The sequence below is a fragment of the Castor canadensis genome, chromosome 6 (genome assembly GCF_047511655.1).
Source record: "Castor canadensis chromosome 6, mCasCan1.hap1v2, whole genome shotgun sequence".
Lineage (NCBI taxonomy): Eukaryota > Metazoa > Chordata > Mammalia > Rodentia > Castoridae > Castor > Castor canadensis.
Window position 1 is genome coordinate 155,370,033 of NC_133391.1, and position 23,639 is coordinate 155,393,671.

The window sequence follows — 23,639 nt, forward strand, 5'->3', positions numbered from 1 at the left end:
GAACAAAAGACACTCACGATAATGTAAGCCACAAAGCAAGGTTTATTTCCAGCCAGCTGGGGTCCAGGTATCCACCCCACGCAGCGGGTTTCAACGAGGACCCCGAATACAAAGTTCAGGCTGCTTTTATATTTTTTTAGACATTAGTCACGGTCACACAGCAATTTTTATGGTCCCTGGGGTCACATATTTCTGATATCACCCACATCCTGGTGGTGAGGCAAGATTACTTGAAGATTATTTATCAGGAATTTGGTAAACACCAGGTGTCTTAACTCATTGACTCACATACCGTTCTAGCAAGATTAACCAGAAACAGTCCCTGTTCCCAGAAACCATCCCACCTCCCTTAGTTCCAGTAAGTGATGGCTTGGGTCATGTTAGCCATGGCCGGTTTCAGGCTGAGTGGGCTGCAAGTCTCAAAGGTACCCTAACATTTGTACCCTAACATTCCCCCCTTTAGTTGTTCATAATGAGGAATCATGCTCATCTGGGCGACAAGCATAAACATCCTCAGGGCTAGGTAACTTTTCATATTGCTGTCTCAGGACCATGAGTTGGACTGTACTAATTCGATCTTTCACAAAGGTCACTAGCTTATTCAGAATACAAGGACCAAAGGTTAAGATAAGCAGTAGTATGACCAGAGGGCCCACCAGGATGGAGACCAAAGTAGTGAACCAGGGAGACCTATTGAACCAAGCTTCGAACCAATTTTCTTGGGCTTCCCTTTCCCGTTTCCTTTTTGCCAGTCCTTCCCTCACTTTAGACAAAGACTCCCTAACTACCCCTGAATGATCAGCATTAAAACAACATTCCTCCCCTATGGCTGCACATAGTGCCCCCTGCTGGAGGAACAATAAGTCTAGGCCCCGTCAGTTCTGAAGCACTACCTCAGATAGAGAGGTAAGGGATTTTTCCAGGTGACTAATGGAGGCTTCTATCCTCTCTATATCCTTGTCTATGGCCGCACGCAACAAGGACATCCCTTTATGTTGAGTAGCCAGGGAGGCTATGCCAGTTCCTGCCCCAGCCATCCCTAGGCTAAGTAGGGTAGCAATGGTTAATGCAGAAATAGGCTCTCTCTTCTTTCTCTCATCTGTTCCTATATTCCAGTATGAATATAGGCTCTCCTCAGAATGACAGATGATGTGGGGCAGCACAGTCACTAGGACACAGAACTCTTTAGAGCCGTTAAACACATTAGTTGATAGGCAAGGGGTGAGCCTGGACTGTGAGCATATCCACCATCCATTGCCTTTTGGAATTACTCACTTAATACCATCGCCCCAGGTGGGGTTGTTATCTACAACAGCACATAGGTCCTGTTTTCCCACCGGCACCTTCCCTAAGCAGTTTCCTTGGCTGCTCACTTGTTCTATGGTCAGACCTCTCTTACGGTCTCCCCAGGAACATTGAGTGGGGTTTTCACTAGTCGAGATATCGTAGATGACATTTGGCCCTATTGCCTCATAGAATGGGGGCCTCACATCATAGCACAGCCAGCAGGAGGTAGTCATATTAGGGTTGGTGTGGTTCAATGTCAGGAATGCAGCATTTGCCAGATTCCAGAGGGGGGTCTGTGGACCCGGTCATGAGACTGGGCTTCACCAAGGGAGGGCTGGTGCCTAATGGTCCTGGAGTTTTAATACTAGCCTTTGTGTGAGGCCAGGTAGGGACTGGGGTTATGCGAGGTCGGAGAGGTGGCTCTACATAGGGCAGCTTGAATACTTTGTTTGGGCCTATCATTTTGGACGGTGGCCCCATGGGCTCAACTTTTAATCTGATTACTATGGTCGAGCCAGAATGTCCACCATATTTATAAAACACAAGTCCCCACACCTTGCCTTGTATCCACCCGGAGGTGTCCTCTTTGCCACTGTCAGTGAAGGTGACCTTGATTCTATGTGTATCTGTGGGCTGGCATTCATGGGTGGGTGATGGAATTCTGTGCCCCCAGGGTACCCCATTTACAAAGGCAAATTTGACTAGGTCCGGTTTTGATATCCCCCACTTTCATTCACCATCGTTGGATGTGACACATGCCCATGACTTACAGAAGGAGTGTTGTATCCCCCCACAGTTCTTGTTCTTTTTGTGGCCGGGGCAAGCATAAAAACCATAATATCGGGCTGACTCCGGGGCAGTAGACTTGTAGGCAGGATTGATGTCTCTAAAGCAGAATTGAAGCTCCGGCCACCAAGTTCCTATGGGGGCAGTGCGAGTAGTCTCGTTAAGGGTGGTATGAGTCTCCCCATCGGTGAGTATCCAGGTTTGCTTATAGGGCTGGTGAGGGTTGGTTTCTGTGAGGCTCCTGCTCTGGGCGTTGAGCAAGATCAGAGTGACCAGCCAACCCATCCATGGCTGCTCCTGAAGACTCTGCACGTTCTCAGGGTCGCAAAAGCTTCAGCTTCAATGGGTTATCTGGGTGCCACCGCGCGGTCCACTCTCTAGCCTCTTTCTGTTCCTGCTGATTGGCTTGACGCACGTGGGAGTGATGGACCCAAGTACATATGCCATCAACCTGTATGTAGGAGTCCCCTTTTGCTGGGTTTCATAGCCTGGCACCCAGCACATTTGCCCACAATCTTTTGAATCTGGGCTGTTTGATGCAGGAACCAGAGGCGGGCCAACTCAAGGAGGGCGAGTAGTTTCTTCTTGCCTAAATGGTTGGCTCATGTAAATTGGAGAGGAGAAACAGTCCTAACTTTTCAGGAAGGATCAGCCGCCCTTCGATATCATGATAGCAGACTTGCTGATTGGGCTCCAGGCATCGGTGATCTTGGATCCACTGTTTGTCTTCCAGGGTGTACTTGGGTCATGGTGGCAAGCGTGGAAGCTCGAGCACAGGTAAAGTCAGCACTAGGGTCATGGAGGCCAAAGCAGCATTTTGGGCCACTTTGTCTGCACGCCGGTTCCCCGTAGCTTCTGGAGACTGGGCAGATTGATGACCAGGAACATGTATTACCTCCACAGCTTGGGGCTTCTGCACTGCAGTCAGTAGTCTCTGGATCTCCAAGAGGTTACATAGCTCCTTTCCTTTCACTGTAATGAAACCCCTTTCCTGGTAGATGGCGCCATGTACATGGATGGTGCTGAAAGCATTAACGGCTGTCGGTATAAACAGTCACTCGTTTTCTCTCAGCCCGCTCGAGTGCCTCTGCCAGAGTGATCATTTCGGCCTTCTGGGCTGAGGTCCCTGGGGGCAGTGGGGCACTCCAAATTATGTTCCCACCTTGGTCCACCACCACTGCACCCTCCTTATGCACCCAAGACGTGCAACTCCCATCTGTATACCATACCAGCTCACTGTTGGGTAGGGCCGAGTCCTGGAGATCGGGGTACACTTGGGTGATTTCAGCTATAATCTCCTGACAGTCATGTAGAGGGGCTTCGAGGTCCGGATTTGGCAGCAAGGTGGCCAGATTTAGAGAAACTGGTTCGGAGAAGAGGATTCAGGGAGCATCCAGCAAGAGCCCTTGGTAATGAGTCAGTCAGACGTTGGTCATCCATCTACCTGGAGGGTGCTTTAGGAGCACCTCTACTGCATGGGAGGTTACCACCTTCAGATATTGCCCAAAAGTGAGATTATCTGCGTCCTTTACCATTAGGGCAACTGCCGCTATGATCCGCAGGTATGGGGGCCAGCCCGCTGCAACTGGGTCTAACCTATTGGATAGATAAGCAACTGGCCGCTTCCAGGGCCCTAGGCGCTGCATTAGTACCCCTTTCGCTATCCCTCTTTTTTCGTCTACAAAGAGGGTGAAGGGCTTTAGAGGGTCTGGCAGCGCCAGGGCCTGGGCTTTCAGGAGAGCGGTCTTGAGCTCCTCAAAGGCCTTTTGTTGATCTGGCCCCCCAGGCCCAAGGGACCTTGTCCTTAGTTGCCCCATATAAGGGTTTTGCCAGTTCAGCATACCCCAATATCCACAGATGGCAGTAGCCCACCGTCCCCAGGAACTCGTGGACTTCTCGAGCAGAGGTGGGGACGGGGAGTCTGAGAATAGTTTCTTTCATAGCATTCGTTAACCATCTGGTTCCCTCTTTTGGTTCATACCCCAGGTAGGTGACTGTTTGTCTACAAATTTGAGCCTTCTTTGCACTGGCCCAATAGCCCAACTTCCCCAGCTCCTGGAGGAGGTCTCCAATGGCTTGCCGGCACTCAGCTTCAGATACAGCTGCCAGAAGCAAGTCATCTACATACCGTAAAAGTGTGACAGACCTGTGGCTCTGGTGATATGAGCCCAGATCCTGATTAAGAGCCTCATTGAACAGAGTAGGAGAGTTTTTGAAACCTTGTGGAAGTCTAGTCCATGTTAGCTGTCCAGGGGTTCCTGTATTTTCATCATGCCATTCGAAGGCAAAAATGTGTTGACTATTGGGTGCCAGGGCTATGCTAAAAAAAGCATCTTTCAAGTCCAAAGTGGTATACCAAACATGGGAAGGGGGCAAATGGCTCAGCAAGGTATAGGGGTTGGGGACTGTGGGGTGGATGTCCTCGACCCTCTTGTTTACTTCTCTTAAATCTTGGACTGGCCTATAGTCTTTTCCCCTGTGTTTCTTAATGGGGAGAAGTGGAGTGTTCCAAGCAGAATGGCAGGGTTGTAATATTCCGGCCTCCAGGAGATGGTTAATGTGAGGGGCAATCCCCCTCCATGCCTTGGAAGACATGGGATACTGATGGACTCGAATGGGCTGAGCCAAAGCCTTGAACTCTACTATTACCGGGGCTCGATGTTCCTCCAGCCCCACACCTGCTATTTCTGCCCAAGCCTGGGGGTAGGTTTGAATCCAATAAGCCATTTCAGGGGACCACTCAATAGGTTTCGGAGGAGGATCCTGCAAGGAGAACAAGCGATGTTCATCCTCAAGAGACATGGTCAAGATTTGGAGGGGCTGTCCTTGTCCATCTGTCACTTTGATACCATATGGCTCAAAGTGAATGTGAGCCCTCACCTTAGTTAGCAGATCACGTCCCAGAAAGGGGGCAGGGCACTCAGGAATGACCAGAAAGGAATGGGTCACCTGATGTTGGCCCAAATCCACCTGATGTTTGCTAGTCCATTGATATGCCTTGGATCCAGTGGCTCCCTGCACGAGGCTAATTTTCTGGGACAGTGGCTCAGTAGGTTTATTAAGGACTGAATATTGGGCCCCTGTGTCCACCATGCATCTCATGGGCTTCCCCTGCACATATATGGTTATCCAAGACTTGGGGAGGGAGTCCGAGTCCCGTGCCCTCTAGTCACTGTCCATTCTGGCTAACAGGACCTGGGCGTCATTATTGGGCCTGCTATTTGGTCCAGGGCGACCCTGGAGTTTGAGACATTCCTTCTTCCAGTGTCCATATTCCTTACAATAGGCACATTGTCCCTGGTCTAGCCTGGGTCGATCTCTTTGGGGACGTGTGGGGCCGGTCCATCCAGAACTTGGTCCGGCCAGACCCTGGACTCCTGCTAGCAATATCTTAGCCATCTCTTTTTGCTGTTTCTTGTTTTCCCTACTCTGGTGTTCCCTGTCCTCTTTCCGAATCCTTTCTTGTAGTTCCTGATTCTCCTTCCTGATTCTATCCTCTTGTTCTTCTGGGGTTTCTCGGGTGTTAAAAACCCTTTCAGCTACTTTCATCAGATCCTGGGTAGTCATCTTCCCAAGCCCTTCCTGCTTATATAGTTTCTTCCTGATATCTGGAGCAGCCTGATTTATGAAGGACATTATCAGGGCTGACTGATTTACCACTGCTAGTGGGTCTAGGGGGGTATACTGTCTGTATGCATCATAAAGACGCTCAAGGAACGTGGCTGGGCTTTCATTTTCCCCCTGCATTATTGCCTTTACCTTAGCCAAATTGGTAGGGCAGCGGGCTGCCACCCAGAGGCCTGCCATAAGAGTCTGGCAGTAGACCCAGAGACGCTCCCTACCTTCTGCATTACCATAGTCCCAGTTGGGTCTGTTTAAAGGAAAATGATCATCAGTCAGGTTTGGCAGGGTGGTCGGTTGCCCATTGTCACTGGGGACATTCTTTCTGGCTTCAGTGAGAATCCGCTCCTGTTCCTCGGTGGGTGAATAGAGTCTTAAGGAGCTGCTGACAGTCATCCCATGTGGGACTGTGAGCATGCAAAATGGACTCGAACAGATCAGTCAGGCCTCTAGGGTCCTCAGAAAAAGGAGGATTCTGGGCTTTCCAGTTGTACAGGTCACTACTTGAAAAAGGCCAATACTGATAGGTGCATCCCCCATTGGGACCAGCACCACTCAGGGCCCTCACTGGGAGGATGGGGGGTCCAGTGGAAGTGGAGGAGGGCTCCTTCTCTGGGGCTTCTTCTCGCTGCGTATGGGGCCTGAGTCCCCTCGTCGGTCCGGAGACCGGGGCAGGGGGTGCAGACGGGGAGGCTGATGAGTGAGGAGGCTCAGGGGAGCCAGCTGCCTCTGGCTGGAGTGGCACGGCAGCGGCATATGGCGGGGGATTTACTTCACAATCTAAGTCTATCTAGAATGGATGGAGAGTTGGGTCTTCCTGCAGAATATGCTTCTTAGGGGAATTAACGGGAGTGGGGGTGTTCCCCGACATGGCCAGTATTGTGGGCCAGTCTGTAGGTGCCCCATGGATAAATGGCTGCAGCCAGGAAGGAGGGTCTTCTACTAAAGTCTGCCACATAAGGACGTAGGGATATTGATCAGGGTGGCCATGAAGACTGGGTCTATTAATGACATCTTGGACCTTCTTAATCGTGTCCAAGGAGAAGGTACCTTGAGGAGGCCAGCCTACATTAAAGGTTGGCCATTCTGCTGAGCAAAGGGTGTCAAACTTACCTTTCTTAATTTTCACGCCATAACTGTGTCCCTTAGCACGGATTTCTGAAAAATGACTCAGAAGAAGGGTCTTAGCAGTTACCTGAGCCTGTCCCATGATGATCAGGAGAGATGGACAGAGGAGACAGCAAAGAACAAGAGAAATAATTCCAGCAGACAAACAAATTTGCACAGGACTCTCTAACATACACAAGTACCGGCCGGTCAACCAGACTACTCTCACAGGTGCAATTCCATTCACATCAGATTCAGGATCCTTACCCAAAGACCGCCCAAAAGGCGTCCACTGAGGACGCTGGCATGGCTCCTGACCGTTGGGGATGTCTCTCACAACTTCCAATAGTGAAGCCTCCAGGGTTGTAACCCTTTCCTTCCACTCAATGAGAATTCTCAATCAAATTCAGACGGGGACTCTAAGTCCCTCCAAATGGAGGTGGCCAATCCTCCTTCCACGGTCTTTCTCACCTAAACCTCAGTATCAGAGGCCATTTGTTCCTCTCAGGGAGGTGCTGAGATCTCGGTGGAACCTCCAGATGTTGGGGTCTGAAGTTGACCACCCCTCAGAAGAACAAAAGACACTCACGATAATGTAAACCACAAAGCGAGGTTTATTTCCAGCCAGCTGGGGTCCGGGTATCCACCCCACGCAGCGGGTTTCAACGAGGACCCCCAAATACAAAGTTCAGGCTGCTTTTATGTTTTTTTAGACATTAGTCATGGTCACACAGCAATTTTTATGGTCCCACATCCTGGTGGTGGGGCAAGATTACTTGAAGATTATTTATCAGGAATTTGGTAAACACCAGGTGTCTTAACTCATTGACTCACATACTGTTTTAGCAAGATTAACCAGAAACAGTCCCTGTTCCCAGAAACCGTCCCGCCTCCGTTAGCTCCAGTAAGTGGCAGCTTGGGTCATGTTAGCCATGGCTGGTTTCAGGCTGAGTGGGCTGCAAGCCTCAAAGGTACCCTAACAAATGCTTTCATTTTTCCCCCATTCTGTATAACGTCTTTAGCATCCTTGTTGAAAATCAGTTGTCTGTAGACATGCAGGTTCACTTCTCCACTCTTTTGTTCTGTTCCACTGGTCTATGTCTCTCTTTTTTATGTCAATACCATGTTGGCTTAATTGCTATGGCCTATGTTTTGTAAGGAACTTCTGTGGTTACATACAAGTTTTTGAATTTTTTCTATTTCTTTTATACACAATCTTCATTATGTTGAGCTGTGTTCATTATACAATTTATTCAGTGTTTTTATCGTGAAGGTTTGTTGAGTTGACATTTATGCATATATTGAGGTGATGAATACCTCTGTTTTGTCTTTTATTTTGATGATATAGCATGTAAAATTTATTAATTTGCTTATGCTGAGTCTTTCTTGCATTCTTGGATGAATCCCAAGTGGTCATAATGAATAATATTTTAATATAATGTTGAATTTGTTTTGCTGTTATTTTTGAAGATTGTTATTTTACTATTGTATTCTTCTCTCTTTTTTTTTTCTTCTCTGATTTTGATATCAGGGCAATGGATATCTCAAAGAACATGTTTGAAAGAGTTTTATTAAACTTTTAAAAATATATAGTTGTGATATAGCATTTGTTCCTCTTTAAATGTCTTGTGAGACTCAGAAATAAAACCATGTGTTCCATGTGTTCATGTGTTCTTCTTACTGATTCAATCTCTAACAATTATTGGAAGGTTTATGTTTTCTACTTCCTTATGATTTAATATTGGTAAGATGTATGTGGTGAGGTCTTTATTCATTCCTTCTAGTTAATCTTTTTTTGTGTGTGTGGTAGTGGAGTTTGAACTCAGGGCCTACACCTTGAACCACTCTACTGTACCTTTTTTTGTGATAGGTTTTTTTGAGATAGGGTATCACCAGCTATTTTCCCAGGCTGGCTTTGAATCATGATCCTCCTGATTTCTGCCTCTCAAGTAGCTAGGATTATAGAGTAAGCCACTGGAGCCTGGTTCCAGCTAATTTTTTTTGTCATACAGTTGTTCCTAGTAATATTTAGTGATCTTTTATATGTCTCTAATGTTGGTTCAAATAGTTCCCTTTCCATCTCTGATTTTATTTATTTGAATATATCTCTTCTTAAAGCAGCTAAATGTTTGTCATTTTCCATTTTTTAATATAGGTACTAATTATTATAAAGTTTTCTCTTGATACTGCTTTTACCTTATTTCATAATATGTCATATATTCATTTTTAATTGTTTCAATATATTTTTAAAAAATCTTTCTGGGTTTCTTCTGTGGTTCATTGGTTGTTCAAAAAGTAAGTGGTTTCAATTTCATGTATTTACTTGTCTTCCAAAGTAAAGTTTTTCTTGTTACTGATTTCTAGTTTCATTGCATTCAGTGGGAAAAGATACCTGATATGATTTCAGTTATTTAGATTTATTCAGAATTGTTTTGGTTATCTATTGTAGGATCTATCCTGCAAACTACTCCAAGCACTAATGAGAAGAGTGTACATTCTGCCATGTTTGGCTGGAAGGTTCTGCAGATGTCAGCTTGGTGCATTTGGTCTATGGTACAACTGAAAACAGTTAGTTCTGTGTTTACTTTCTGTCTTGATGACTTCTCCACTGCTGTAAGTAAGGTGTTAAGTTGTCTACTATTATTATATTGTAGTCTATATCTCCTTTTACTTCTTACTATTTACTTTCTTTATTTTGGCTATATGATATAATGACATTCCTTGTCATTTTACTACATTTGATTTCAAATTTAGTTTATTTCAGTGTGCTTGTCCTTTCTTTTACATTCTACTTATGTGAAACATTTCTTCCATCCTTTTACTCTGAGCTTATGTGTATGTATCTTGGAATGGAAGTAATTTTCATGTTAGCCCTATACACTTGGGTCTTTAAAAGAATCAATTCACTCAATGTTTTTTCATAATTTATTCCATTTATATTCAGGGTAATTATTGATAGGAAAGGTCTTACTGCCATCATTTTGTAATTTGTTTTCTAGTGTTATTGCAGTTTTTGTTTTGTTTTGTTTTTTTGGTTAAGTGATTTATTCTTAGTGTGTTTTGATTGGCTGTTTATTATTTTTAATTGTATATTGTGGATTTTTGCCTTGTAAATCCCATGAGTCTCAAAAATAAATCATGATTATAACACTAATTTGAAATAATAGCAACTTATTAGGACCCTAAACAATAGAAACACAATGAAAGTAAAATGGACTAAGAGCACTCTGCATCTCCAATCCATCTCTCCCCACATTTTGAATTTTTAATATCACATTTTGTATCTTTTCTTTATTGCTTATCTCTTAATATATAAATCTACTAACTATTTTAAAATTAATTCTAGCTTTTGTAATTAATTATATAAGTGGTTTATGCAACCTGTTGGTTACATAAAGAGTATTCAGAATTTGTCTAAGTAATTACGCTTCTCAGAGAGCTTTATACCTTTCTATGTTTCTTCTTTCTCTTTCTTTCAGTCTGATGAACTCTCTTTAGCCTGTATTGTAGGCTAGGACTGTGAAGGTATATTCTTTCAACTTTTGTCTGTTTGAAAATGTCTTTATCTCTCTGTCATTGTTACAGGATAGCTTTTCAGGGTACAGTAGTCTCTGTTGGTACATAGCTGTCTATTTTCCTTTGGTACTGTAAAATGCTCTTGCCATTCTCTTGGTTCTGTAAGAAAACTTTTGTCAAGAGAATCTACACACTTCTGTGTTCTTTGTATTCTTTCAAGACTGCTTCTGCAGTACTGAGAATCTTCTCTATAAATTTCACATTTGAAAGCTTAATTATAACATATTTTGGGCAAATTTATTCAAGTCATATTTATCTGGTGGCCTTTGACCTTCCTGTGCTTAGGTATTTATATTCTTTTCTAGGTTGCAGGGAGTTTGTTGTTATTATTTCTTTTAAATTCAGTTAGTTTATTTTTCAAAGATTTCTGTTTCACTTTTGAAATTCCTTCTCTCTGTTAAGTAATTAATCTACTTTCATTTGCTTAAATATTACTGAATTTCCATAAAACAGTTGTTTTAAATTCTTCATTCTAGAGTTGGTCCACACTGGTTGCTATTTGATTAGATTCCTTCACTTATTTTGACAGTTGAGATCAGTTTCCTGACAGCCCCACTGCCAGAGCAGTTTCTTCTCTGCCACTGCCATGCCTTTTTTTAGTTTCTTCACATTACCAGCTAAACAATGGTGGATGTGACCACTTGAGAGATGTTATTGGGTCCTGATATTATCACATATGGAAGTGGGAGCAGCAAAGAGAGTGTCTTCAAGCTGCTCATAAACCAAGTTGAGTAGCCGGTTTTTATAGCCAGAAGGGGAACTGTCTGCATCAACCACAACAGTACCTTAATGGTCGTACCCATTATGATACAGTTCATTATGCAAGTGAAGATTGTGTTTGTATCAATCACAGGTCACCAATCACTTTGGAGCAAAGTGCCTACCTTCCTGGCCTAGGTAGAAGTGGCAGTTATGGCACTTGGACTTCTTTTGAGCTAAACACTTTTCAAAAGGTTATCAGTACCAGTACTTTAATATTTGACAACACTTTAGCAATGCTTTTACTTCTGTCTTAATGTCCTGTAGAGACGTGGATCCCAACTACCTGTTTTAAATGGATTTTTCCATTTGTTTTGGTTTTTTATTTCCCTTTTTTTGTGGTATTGGGTCTTGAACTCAGGGCCTACACCTTGCGCCACTCTGCCAGCCCTTTTGTGTGATGGGTTTTTTAGAGATTCAGTCTTGCAAACTGTTTGCCTAGGCTGTCTTTGAACCCCGATCCTTCCGATTTCTGCCTACTGAATAGCTAGGATTACAGGCATGAGACACCAGCACCCAGCCAAATTTTTTCTTTTTACTATATTAAAAGCAGATACAATGGTACCTCACTCTTTTGAAGGTAGTTTCGTGGATGAATAGTTGTTTGAACTGGTGGTATGTCTGTGGAGAGACAAACAAGAATTTTACTCAGCTGCCATGCTGTGACACTTCTCAAAGATTTCAAAACTTATTTGATTTCATGGGCTTCCATGAAACTTGAGCAAGCATGGCCAGTATCCTCACTCACTTACTTAATATTATATTAAGTAATTAATTAATTACTTAAATTAATTAACTCACATTGTATTAATTAATAATATAATTATTAATTAATAATTTTTTTAAAAAGTTAATTTTGGGGATAAATATTTTCTACAAAAGTATATATAATGAAATCACAACTTACAACAGTTTTTCTCTGTTTATAGTCCTTACATTTCTACACATTAAAAATATTGACCAAAAATACATGTAAAATTCCCTTTTCCTCCTGCCTAATCCACTTTGACTTTTTTCCTTCCACCAACCTGCTATGATGTGTACTAGTACAGTTCATCAATATGAGCAATATTCCTTTTTATAGGCTTATTAGTCAAGTTAGGTTACTAAACATAATACCTAGCCTGGTAATTTATAAATAATAGAAAAAAAATTTCACAGTTTTGGGGGTTGACATGTCCGAAATCTAAGCACCAGGAGATTTGGTGGGTGGTGCTTGCTCATTCTCCTTCAGTGATGTGTTGCTGTCTTCACATTGAAGAGGAGCATTAAGGAGGCTCGCCAGTGTTTCTTATAAGGACACTAATCTCGTTCATGAAGGTGGATTCCCCCATGACCTAGTAACTCCTTAAAAAGCCCCACCTTTTTACATTCTCATGTTAGTTATTAGGTTCCTAAAGTGAATTGTAGGGACACACTAACACTGTAGCCTAGGGTTTCCACTCACCATGTCAGAACTTTTACTTTCTTTGAGTTGTAATACATGAAAAAAGTTGGTTAAGAATTAGGAAAGAATAAAAAAAAAGTGAGAGAGAAAGGCCTTTGTCAACATTGGCAAAAGTCATGTAACCTAGCATGCACCCTTGGGAACTTCCAGGAAAAGAAGTAGCTTAAGAAAATCTTCCTTTTGCTCAAATTGTCTTTGTTACATTTTGCTCTCTTTTGTGTAGTCTTAATTCATAACATCCTTCCTGCAAAGATAACTTAACAAGACTTCCTTCTGAGTATTTTTCTTAATTGTAGCTCAAAGCCATTTTTATTTTTTTTACTCTAATGGTTACTTTCACTTCAATTGGCTTATCACAATAGTTTTTTATTTATTTGTACACTTTTTCTACTCATTTATTTTTGCACCTCTTTTGAGATATAGTTTGCTTGTATTCTCAAATCTTCAGCTTCCAGTTCAGTGTTTCACATAAATTTCAGCTTAAAATTTCCATTCTGTTCTTTGGAAGAAAATCTTTCCAATTGTTTGGAAGGAAATCAATGAAAAATAATGTCCTATTTCACTGGGTTTTAGCTAATGGAAAATTAAAAATAAATGTGAAATTTTGCAACTATGTAAATGCTGCAGTTCATTCAAGGTATGTATCCTTTCTTGACCTTGGGTATTCTTGCCAACGAAATTATACCTGCAACTCAGGCACACTCACTGTAAACCTCAGTATACTCAGGCTTCACTAGGCCTATGACCTGCTGATAAAGCTATCCTAAAACATGCCCATTTTCCAGGGAAGGGGAGCAGGTGAAGAGAAGGAAGCCAGGCTGGAGATGCAACAGGAGATTGACAGTATTGCAAACAATAAAGGGGCAAAAATAGATATTATTTTCTACAAAAGCATGAAAGGAAAATAACATTCTAGCTGGGCATGGTGGCTCATGCCTGCAATCCTAGATACCTGGGAGGCTGAGATCAGGATGATTGTAATTCGAGGCCAGCCCAGGCAAATAGTTCCAGACCCTATCTCCAAAATAACCAGAGCAAAGTGGACTAGGTAGGTGTGTGCCGCAAGTGGTAGAGCATCTGCTTGCAAGCATGAAGATCTGAGTTCAATCCCCAGACCTACCTCCCCCCAAAAAATTCTGAAAAATGTATTCATTGATAATGATAAAAATCATATGTTACTATTAACCAGTGACACACTGAAGTTTTCCGTGCATTTTTACATTTTACATGAGTGTCAGCCTCTGCTATTAGAAGTAGAAGCACAGACAAAAAGTCAATATTTGCTACTAAAGTTTAATTGCTTAAATTCTGCTAATATTAACGTTTACATGTATCTAGCACTCACCTGCTGGGTTATCTAGTGTACAAACTTGCCCAACTCACTCTCCTTCAAAATACCATATAATTTAGCTGAAGAAAATGAAATCCTATCAAGAAGTATCTCATAGACATCATCTCTCTTCCAGTAGTACTAAAAGCAAATATGAAGTGCACTTGTGCTGGGATAATTTCATCCCTCTCCCAATATAGGATATCTCTTGCTTGTTTTACCAATTTCTTTGCAAACAGTGAATAGATTATTGATTATATAAATTATCTTCATATGTTAACTTTTCAAACTAATTACAAATGTTAATACATTGGATAAAAGTATTAAAAGCATAAATTTTTTTGTTTTATGAATATGATAAGCCACAAAATGATTTTGGAAAATTCAAATAAGTATAATTTAACAAAAATATCTCTAAACCTAGTAAAAGAAAGAACATTTAACAAGAAAAGGTATGAAATATTTTCAGTAATATCTTGCTTTTGTTCATTTCTGTAGGATTTCAATTATTTTCAATATAATTCTTCTCTATTTTTAAAAATTCAGCCTGCTTACCTAGCTTGAATTTATGTAAGGAAGGTTAAATTTAGCAGCAATTCATTTTAATCACAAGTAATTATACTATGCATTTGCCATACTTATAAACTTGTAAAATGATTTAAAATTTACTTTCTTATTAGTAGAAACATTTTATTTAAAATTGAATTTGGTTGTTACAGAGTTTATAATAGAAAAGTTTATTTTTCAAAAAATGATTACAAGATACATTTTTTGGTATTTATTCTTGACTCATGCTATTTCAAATTATTAAGGCTTCTATAAAATCTATTTTTATTGTCATTACAGCCTTTATCTTTGTCTACTCTTTGGCTTCTAGCAAAATTATTTTTTCATTTCTATCTGTATTATTGAACAAGAATTCATTGAACAATTTCTATGTATGACCCAAGATTACTTTTTTGGATAATAAAAGATTAAAGAAAATTTAATTTCCCCCACAGCACTCTCTCGCTGTCTTCTTCACTCATTAAGGTTGTAGCTACTTTCCAGTGAGCCATGTTTCCCTCTCTGTGTTCGGTTGCATGCTTATAAGAAAAATCAGCAAGTTTCTCTTTCCAAGCTTCTTTATGCTAGTTCTACTGCTCTTTGCAATTATAATTATTAAATTGAACACACAGAATCTAGAATAAATTGATTCAATTAAGAAAATTGATGCTTTTGAAAAAATAAGGGTGAGACAGAATAATTACTGTCAAGATGCTGTGAGTCATGAAAAAGATGTGATTGAGTAAAAAGAGTTGTAAAACATTTAAAGGACTAAGAGTACAAAGTTTTACAGAAATTCTCTACCGATTTTGGGAAAATGAAATTGGTTCATGAGAAGTGATTTAAAAACACAAGAAAAACAGCATGTAACTTCATTAGCAACTCCTTTCTCAAAGCAAAGGTTTTGGCCAAAATTAATAAGGCGATGGAATCTTTGTGTTAGCTTTTAATGGAAATGGAATATTCATCTTTTTATTGGGAAATAGAAACTTAAAGTAGATTTTCCTAGTAACCGCTTAACTTATCATTAAGCATAATAATGCTTAATGATCAACACTGTAGTTTAAAGAAAACTCTGGGATTTGTGTAATTGAAAATACTTTTGAATGAAATGTTTAAATTCGATATAAAATATAAATTTTGCTGAAAAGGCTTAAGGAAAAATTAGGACCTTTAAACATTTGTTCCTAGAAGAAACAAAGTCATAGCTTTTTTTTCATTTTCTTTCCTTTTGTATGTCCTTCATTCACACATTTGTTTTTGGAAAATCAAAATCAATCGAAGGTATACAGAAAAGAATTCTCCTGTTTTTGTCCTTGTGACTTCATTCTCATGTGTATTTACCACTATGTAAGTTTATATGACAGCTAGAATACTCAACTTTTAATAATTTCACCTTTTTCACCCTCTTTCTTCCTACTGTGTATTGGTATAGGTATACAAATGTGCTATATTTGTTTCTGTGTACAGATGTATTACTATGCAGACAGAAGCACACATAAATATAAGATTATGTCATAAACTTATAAAACACCTTCTGAATATATTTTATAACATATTGCCTATATTATAAAAAAGAGCAGAATTTACATATTGCCTTACCACAATATACATAAGCATATACATACAGCTTAATTTCACAATAGCCTATCCTTTCACTTTTATTCTACTTAGTTTTTTATTACATTTCATTATATGGATATATATTTTTAATATATTTCATCTGCAGTCTCCTAAAGGTAAGTTGATAAATGCCATTGTTTGCCTTCACAAGCAGTTCTGAAATGTTCATTTTTTCTTATAGGTTGGGTTCTTTCTTTAAAGGAGATTCCAGGAGATGAATTATCATAAGAGTTTTCAGGTTGCGTTTCTGACTCTTTATTGTCCCATTCTTGTCAAATGCATGATCTTGCTTCTCCTTGAATGCTTGCCTTCCAGTTAGCATATAGCATAAGAACAGCAATATAGAACTAGCCTAGGATGGAAAGGCACCAAGAATGAAGACGACAGCATTAGAGCAGCCTGAACACTCTCCCATTCCCTTTTCCCATTAATCTGTCACTCTCCACTTAAAAGGGTGCCAAATGTACTGGCACTAATTCCCACCTTCCACTTCCCAGCCCCAAGTCTGGCCTATCAGCTGAAAAGGTCACATTCAGTTTCTGTCTGCATGTTCAATTCCCTCTGAGGTCTTCTATTCCACCAATCTGACAAACAAATAAAAAGCCACACATACATGAAACAGCTCCCAGTGCTACAATCCCACTCAGTAGTCTTGCTATCTGGGAAGCACATTGCCTTTGACTGATGTCTTGGACCACTTCCAAGAATCTTTTGATGTTTCTGCCTCCAGGGAACAACCACCACTTGTAATGAAGCAGCATTGTTTCACCCTGCCCTGCTCATGTGTGCCTTTTAATTAGCCCAGGGTCATACACTCTGTTAGATAAAACTGCATTTCTCACATTATGAGATGTAAAGTCCCAAGTTGTCGAATAAGGGAACTAATGATCTTTGAACTAAACAGGCTAGAGTTTTAGTTCAGAAAGGGATATAGCACTAACCATCGGGGTTATTTTAAAACCTCCATCTGTCTTCCCAGCAGTTTCACTTTAACAATATTAATGCTAGCTGGTTCTTATTTTAGTTTCTTTCCTATTAAACAAAGAACAAAGGTTAATTTCTTTTCTGGACTTTGTGCTTTGGCAAGTGAACACATTGAATATTAAATGAATAAAAATGACTAATCATTGCTTTTCTTTATATATTTAGAGAAAGTTACCATGAGAACAAATATTATAACCTTTCTTTTCTGTTCTTTTAATAGAACAATTAATAACACTAGGTAAAATAAAAGTATACAATTATGCAATGTTTTTCCTTCATGCTAATTATGTTGTCACCTTCTTGTCTGAGTAAATAATTGGCTCTGACAGCAGCCCACAATGTAGTGTGTAAATGCCCTGTACTGAGGTTTTGTTTTCTGTGTCCCTGAAAAGGACACAACCTTGATAACTGGATTCACTACTCAGAAAGAATTCAATGTAGAAATGAGCCATGGAGATTTCTTGACCGTGGTCAGCTACAAGCAGGGTAAATACGAGTGAATCAAGACTAAAAGTGGGATTCTAAAGTGTAGACAAATTTACTTCTTATTGACCTAGCACGTACTTTTCAAATTTGAGAAAAAACTTGTGGCCACTAATAATATATGTATAACTAATACTATGAAGCATTGAAGAAAACATCTAGGGGCTACTGTGGTGATTAGCTAGTACCCCAAACATGAAACTGGAATCTCCTGGGACCATTTCATTCATCATGGTAATACCTATAAATCTATAGAATACATATTTCATATACAAATTTCATGTTTTTGCAATTTGTGTATAATTGCAAAACTGAAAGCATAATATCATGTCTAATTCCTTTAGATAATGATAATGGTATCCTTACATTCTCCTCAGCTGACTAAAATTTAGATAGGTTTCTTCCTAAGTTCCTAACATTTTTCCTAGAGTACTTGCTTTAGAAAACTGACAATTGTTAATTCTTCTATACTTCTTAGCAATGTAAATCTTCTGCAACACAAGAATATTTCTCTCAGAACCTGGTAGTCACCCTTTGACATTCTACCACTAAGAAATATGTTCCCCAAGTATCTATGGCAAGGTAGGAACCTAAATTCCATAACCAACTAGCAGCAAACACAGGTGATGTAATCATACTGACCAACCTTCAAAAGTATAGATATTCCTGATCTCTGCCATTATTTTTTTTCTTTATTGTTGTGCTAGGTTAGGGGTACATTGTGGCATTTACATGTCCTTACATGTATCAAATATATCATACTTGAATTCACCCCCTCTTCAGTTATCCTTTATTCCGTCCTACCAACCATTCCTGAAGCAGTTTCAACAGGTATCATTTTTGCATAGAGAAACGTGTACACATTTTTTGCATTATATTCACCTTCCTACATCCTTTTCCCAACATCTGCCCCCTGAGCAGAACCTGTTCCGCCCTCTTGTTCTCCAATTTTGTGGAAGAAAAAAGAGAGAAAAGAAAACAATATGACATTTTAGCTTATTTAAGATAAAGGTAGCTACACAGGGAGCTTCCTTGTGATATTTCCATGTATATTTGTATTGTACCACTAATCGGTTTATCTCCTCTAATTTTCTTCATTCTACATTAGTACTTTTCCTGTGGTAGTTTCAGTCAGTTTAAGGTTTCTATATTCCCTTTGTATAGAGAGTATATTAACTCTGTTTTACCCACTGTTTAAAAATAGGTTTGACCTATGTTGAAGTTGAATAAAGTCCCATTTGAAGCTTCTAAAAGGTGTGAGGTGCATCTTTTCTTTACAATAAGTTGAATGTCCTGATTCTGGAATTTTGAAACAGATGTCATAACTAATGACCTAATAACTCTTTCAACAGTGGATACGACTTATTTTTAATGATTCATTAAGATATTTATAATGTCTGTTTGATGGGACCTAAACAAGTAGGAAAATGCCTATAATTACTTAGCACAAGAACCATTTCTATTGTATAAATTAGAAATTTGTGTATCTTAGTTGTCCATTCAATTATAAGAAAGTCAACACTAATAAATTCAATTTCATTTCAAAATTAGAATAAGTACAGTGTGGATTAAGAAATCTATGTTGTTTCCTTTTATAAGAGGGTATTTAATGTACAAGTTATAAGAGAGACTGGGTAGAAAAATCTAATTTCATTGTTTCATTATTAATTTGTTACTTTTCTAAACACCAGTATAATGGAAAATATACATAATAAGAGCCTTTATGGGAGATTGAGATGACATATGATATTATTTTTCATATTCACTCAATTAATGCTAATTGATAAATTCAAATTAACTCCAAATAAATATATTTAAATCTTTGATCACTCATTAAGTAATCATAAATACTAGATCATACATTTTATTTCTCAAATATTACACAAGAATTCTGAAAATTGTCTAAAATTCATATTCAAGTTGACATTAATCTAATGATTGTGTAACTTTAAACTTTAATAAAAAGGTTGATGACAATAATGACTGAGATGATTCAGAGCATGGCATACTACATGAAGATTGTAAGTGGAAAGTTTTTGATCTGTCTACCTGCTATATACTGTTGCTAAAATCTTTGATTAACACTTTGTGAAAGTCTAACTTTATCCTCTGAAATTAGTAACAAAAGAGAGCTGTAAAAATATAAGGAATAGTAGATATACTTTACAAAGAATTTCATAATTTATAGGTTCACTTAACGTAAATATAGCAATACATTCTAATAAATACCTCTTATTTTGAAAATAAAGTTTAGCTCATTTAGATTGTAAATGAAACAATTACTATCTTTACACATTTCCAAGCTGTTCCTCTTAGAAGGAGAGCTTGAATATCAGAAACATGACAAAAACATGCTAGAACTTTCTCACCCGTCATCAACTAAAAGCTCTATCCTGGCTTACATCAGAAGCAGACTCTGAGGGGAGAATCTGTCTGTAATCTCATATTGTTCTTGAGGGAAACAGACAAAGAGGAAAAAGACAGAGAAGAGAAAACAATTCATGAAGGATACATTCCATTATCACACATACAATTGTGGGCAACTCAGCTTAATCCTGCTGGGAAAACTCAAGAACCACAGTGAATGCACAACTCATTTATTGTCCAAGATGTAAGGGAGCTGGTTTTATTTATTAGCCTACTCCAACCTGTATTTGATTGGGTACTACTGTATAGGTGGTGCTGTAAATTATACTCCAGGATAAAGACAGGCAATGAAAATCTCAGACAAAGAAGAGAAATTGGGTAGATTCGAACACTTCTTGCTTAAATACTGATATGGCTTAAACTCCTCCCAATCCTGTCATTTTTGCAACTACTATAAGTAAATCAGAATTTAAGTTCTTAACTTGGAAGACATTGATTCATTTTTCTTTGTTCCAAATAATTTTATTCGAGGTAACCTAGGAAATGTTATACTAATTATGTGAAATTGGAAAGTACTCATATAACATATACTATTTGAGAATCCCATTACATTAGTGAAAATTTCATATAATTTTATCATAATTCCTATTGGTCTTGAGAATTCCCACCATTTTACATATATATTGGTGGATATATTTTTGATAGGAATGGAGACTGAACTCAGAGCTTTGCACTGCAAACCAGGCACTCTACCACTTGAGTGATGCCTCAAGTGGTACAGAATATCTTCTATTTTTTATTGTTTATTCTACTCTGCCACAAACACATCCTTTCTAAATTTTCAGTGTCTCTTTTTATTCCCTTTGCATTGATGTTTGATTGTATGGAGTATATGTCATCTATGAATTTAAATAATGGTTCCTCCTTCCTACCAATTATTTATAATCCTATTAAGTATAAAGAAGCCAATCCAAGATGAAAAGTTAGAAAGAAAATTATAAATAAATGAATTAGAAAAGCCAAGGAAAGGAAGGTTTTTAAAAAGTGAAGACTCATCACTATCAAATAGCTTAGAAAGGTCACATATGAAAAGGAATCTTATTAAGAGTCAGTTGTCTTTAAAAGCCTCTTGGGCCTCTGATGTAGATTTCTGATCTCTTTCCAGTAAATGGCATTTCCACGATCTGAAGCACTACACATGAACTCCAGTAGAGTATCAGTCATTCAGTTTTTCAACAGATACATTTGAGTATTTACAATATGTCCTACACACCATTATTTGGTGAATAACAAACACCAGGAAAACACATTTCCTCATTTCAAAAGGGTTATAAGCTAGCTAATTATATGAGAAATAGAGATCAAATGAAGAGCACTATACATGAATGTATGGCTACCTGTTTTTAGCACAGTTTTGAGAAAACCTTAAACCTTGCTGTAATAAATGTAGCTGAGTAAAAATACTATTCAGCAGTTCAGGGAATATGTTTTTGTGATTTTAAGGCTGAGAAATGAAAAATGAATATGCATCAGGGAGAGAAGAGGAGGAAAAAAATCCAAATGAAGTATGACTAGGGCTAGTAACACTGAAATGGAGCTATAGGGAAACAAGGAAATTAGGAAAACTGTATTTAAATTTCAAATGTTCGTCAATCTGACACATACATTATCCATAAGTCAATGAAATAAGTAAAAATCAAACAACCTAGGAGAATTCTGAACTATATTAAACTTTAAGAAGTTCTGTTTAAATAGTAGCACTCAAGATGCTTGCCATTTCCTTCCTCCTTTGTTTTGTTTTTTATGTGAGAAGTTCCTTGCTTTATATATAAAGACACAGATAAAATGGATGGAACTGGAGAACATCACCTAAAGTGAAGTTAGCCCGACTCAGAAGGCCAAAGCTGCTTGTTCTCCCTCATATGTTGGTCATAGACCTAAAACAAATGTAGTAATATTAGGGGACATGGGTCACACTAAGGGGAGGCCACACATAGGAGGGATAGGGAAAGGGAAAGAAACCAAAAACTTGAATAGGGTTGATGTGCTCACTGTATAAGAATGAATATTGACATTTTTAACTGGTTGGGACCACCATGGGAAGAGGACTAGGGAAGAGTGAAGAGGACTGGTAGAGATGAACCAATTTAGGTTGTAATGCACAAATGCATGGAAACAACACAAGGAATCTCCCTGGGTAGCTATTTTTATTTCAACCTAGCAAAAACACTTCATTTCTCTAATTATGTTTTATGGTTTTTCTATTGTACAATTGGAGACCAGGAGCAGAATGGGGTGGGGGAGGGAGTTGGCACCAGTGGGAAGGGAGAGGTGGCAGGGAAAGGAGAAGGAGGGTGAATATGGTGGAAGTAATGTATAAACATGTATGAAAATGCAAAAATGATATTTGTTGAAATTGTTCCCAGAATTAGGGAGGGAGGATAAAAGAGAATAGTGGAGGGGGTGAATCCAAGTATGATATATTTGATACATTGTAAGAACCTTTATAAATGCCACAATGTACTCCCACCCAGCACAACAATAATAATAATAAAAGGCAAAATTTCCTGAAAGTCTAAGTAGAAAAGTAGAGTTGTATAGACTGCCTGACAATTAAAAAAATGGAAAAAAATGCATTGTATTTATGTAGGAGTTTTATTTCTAGGGATATGCAATAACAAATAATTTAGAACATGAGCAAAGGCTTAGCTGTAAGGGTATTGGCTTATTATAACAGATTTTAAATAGAAAGATAATGTGTAAATATCTGGGATTGGATGTTAACTAAAGTAATCTAGGAATCAAAAGTAAAAATTTGGGAAACTAACTTGTGTTTCAGATATATATTTGTCATATATCTTAGAAAAAAATTTGAATTTCAAAGGATTTTAAATGTATAGAATTAAGATTTATGATTATAAATTCAGTCATGAGCTTAATTTTAGCAATCAATATGTCATAATATAGATATAGTTTTATCTAGCTAGTGGACCATGTATAATTTTTAGCTTCTACATTGATTTGCTTGAATTTTCTACTTGTTTTATAAAGATCACCTGAATAGTCATTACTAATAAAATATATTAGGGTCTTAGCCACCATGCTTTTAAATATTATGGAATGGAAATTTCAAATATACATCCATGTATGTAATTTTTCATATTATCTTTTTAATATGGTGTCTCAGACTTTCCTTTAACTTATTATAACTGTTGATTATTTTAATATTGTAATAATAATTCCATTAATAGGACAACTTTATCAGTACAGCAATTTATTGCTCACTAAATTCCTAATAATTTGTTACTTTTATTTAGTAGTGTATTGACTTTCTACTATATAAATATATAGCTAGTTTGATGAAGAAATAAAAATATATTTGTAATAAAGTACTACAATTCAAAAGAAATGGTTTTATTTCTGTTTGGCTGAATATTAAGAAATTTTTAAAGGGGCTAAGTAGTCATTAAAATCAAAACTGTACTTCAAATTGGATTCAGTTATTTAATTATATAAAAATTTGAATTTTATGAAACATAATAGGACAAAGCAAAAAACATTTCTGCTTTGACCCCAGCTACCCAGTAGATAGAGAGATAAGGATCTTGGTTCTTGGCCAGCCTTGGCAAAATTAGCAAGATCCTATGTAAAAATAAGAGAGGCATGGTGATACAAATCTATAATCCCAGATTCTGGGGAAGAGGAGGTAGGAGTAACACCACT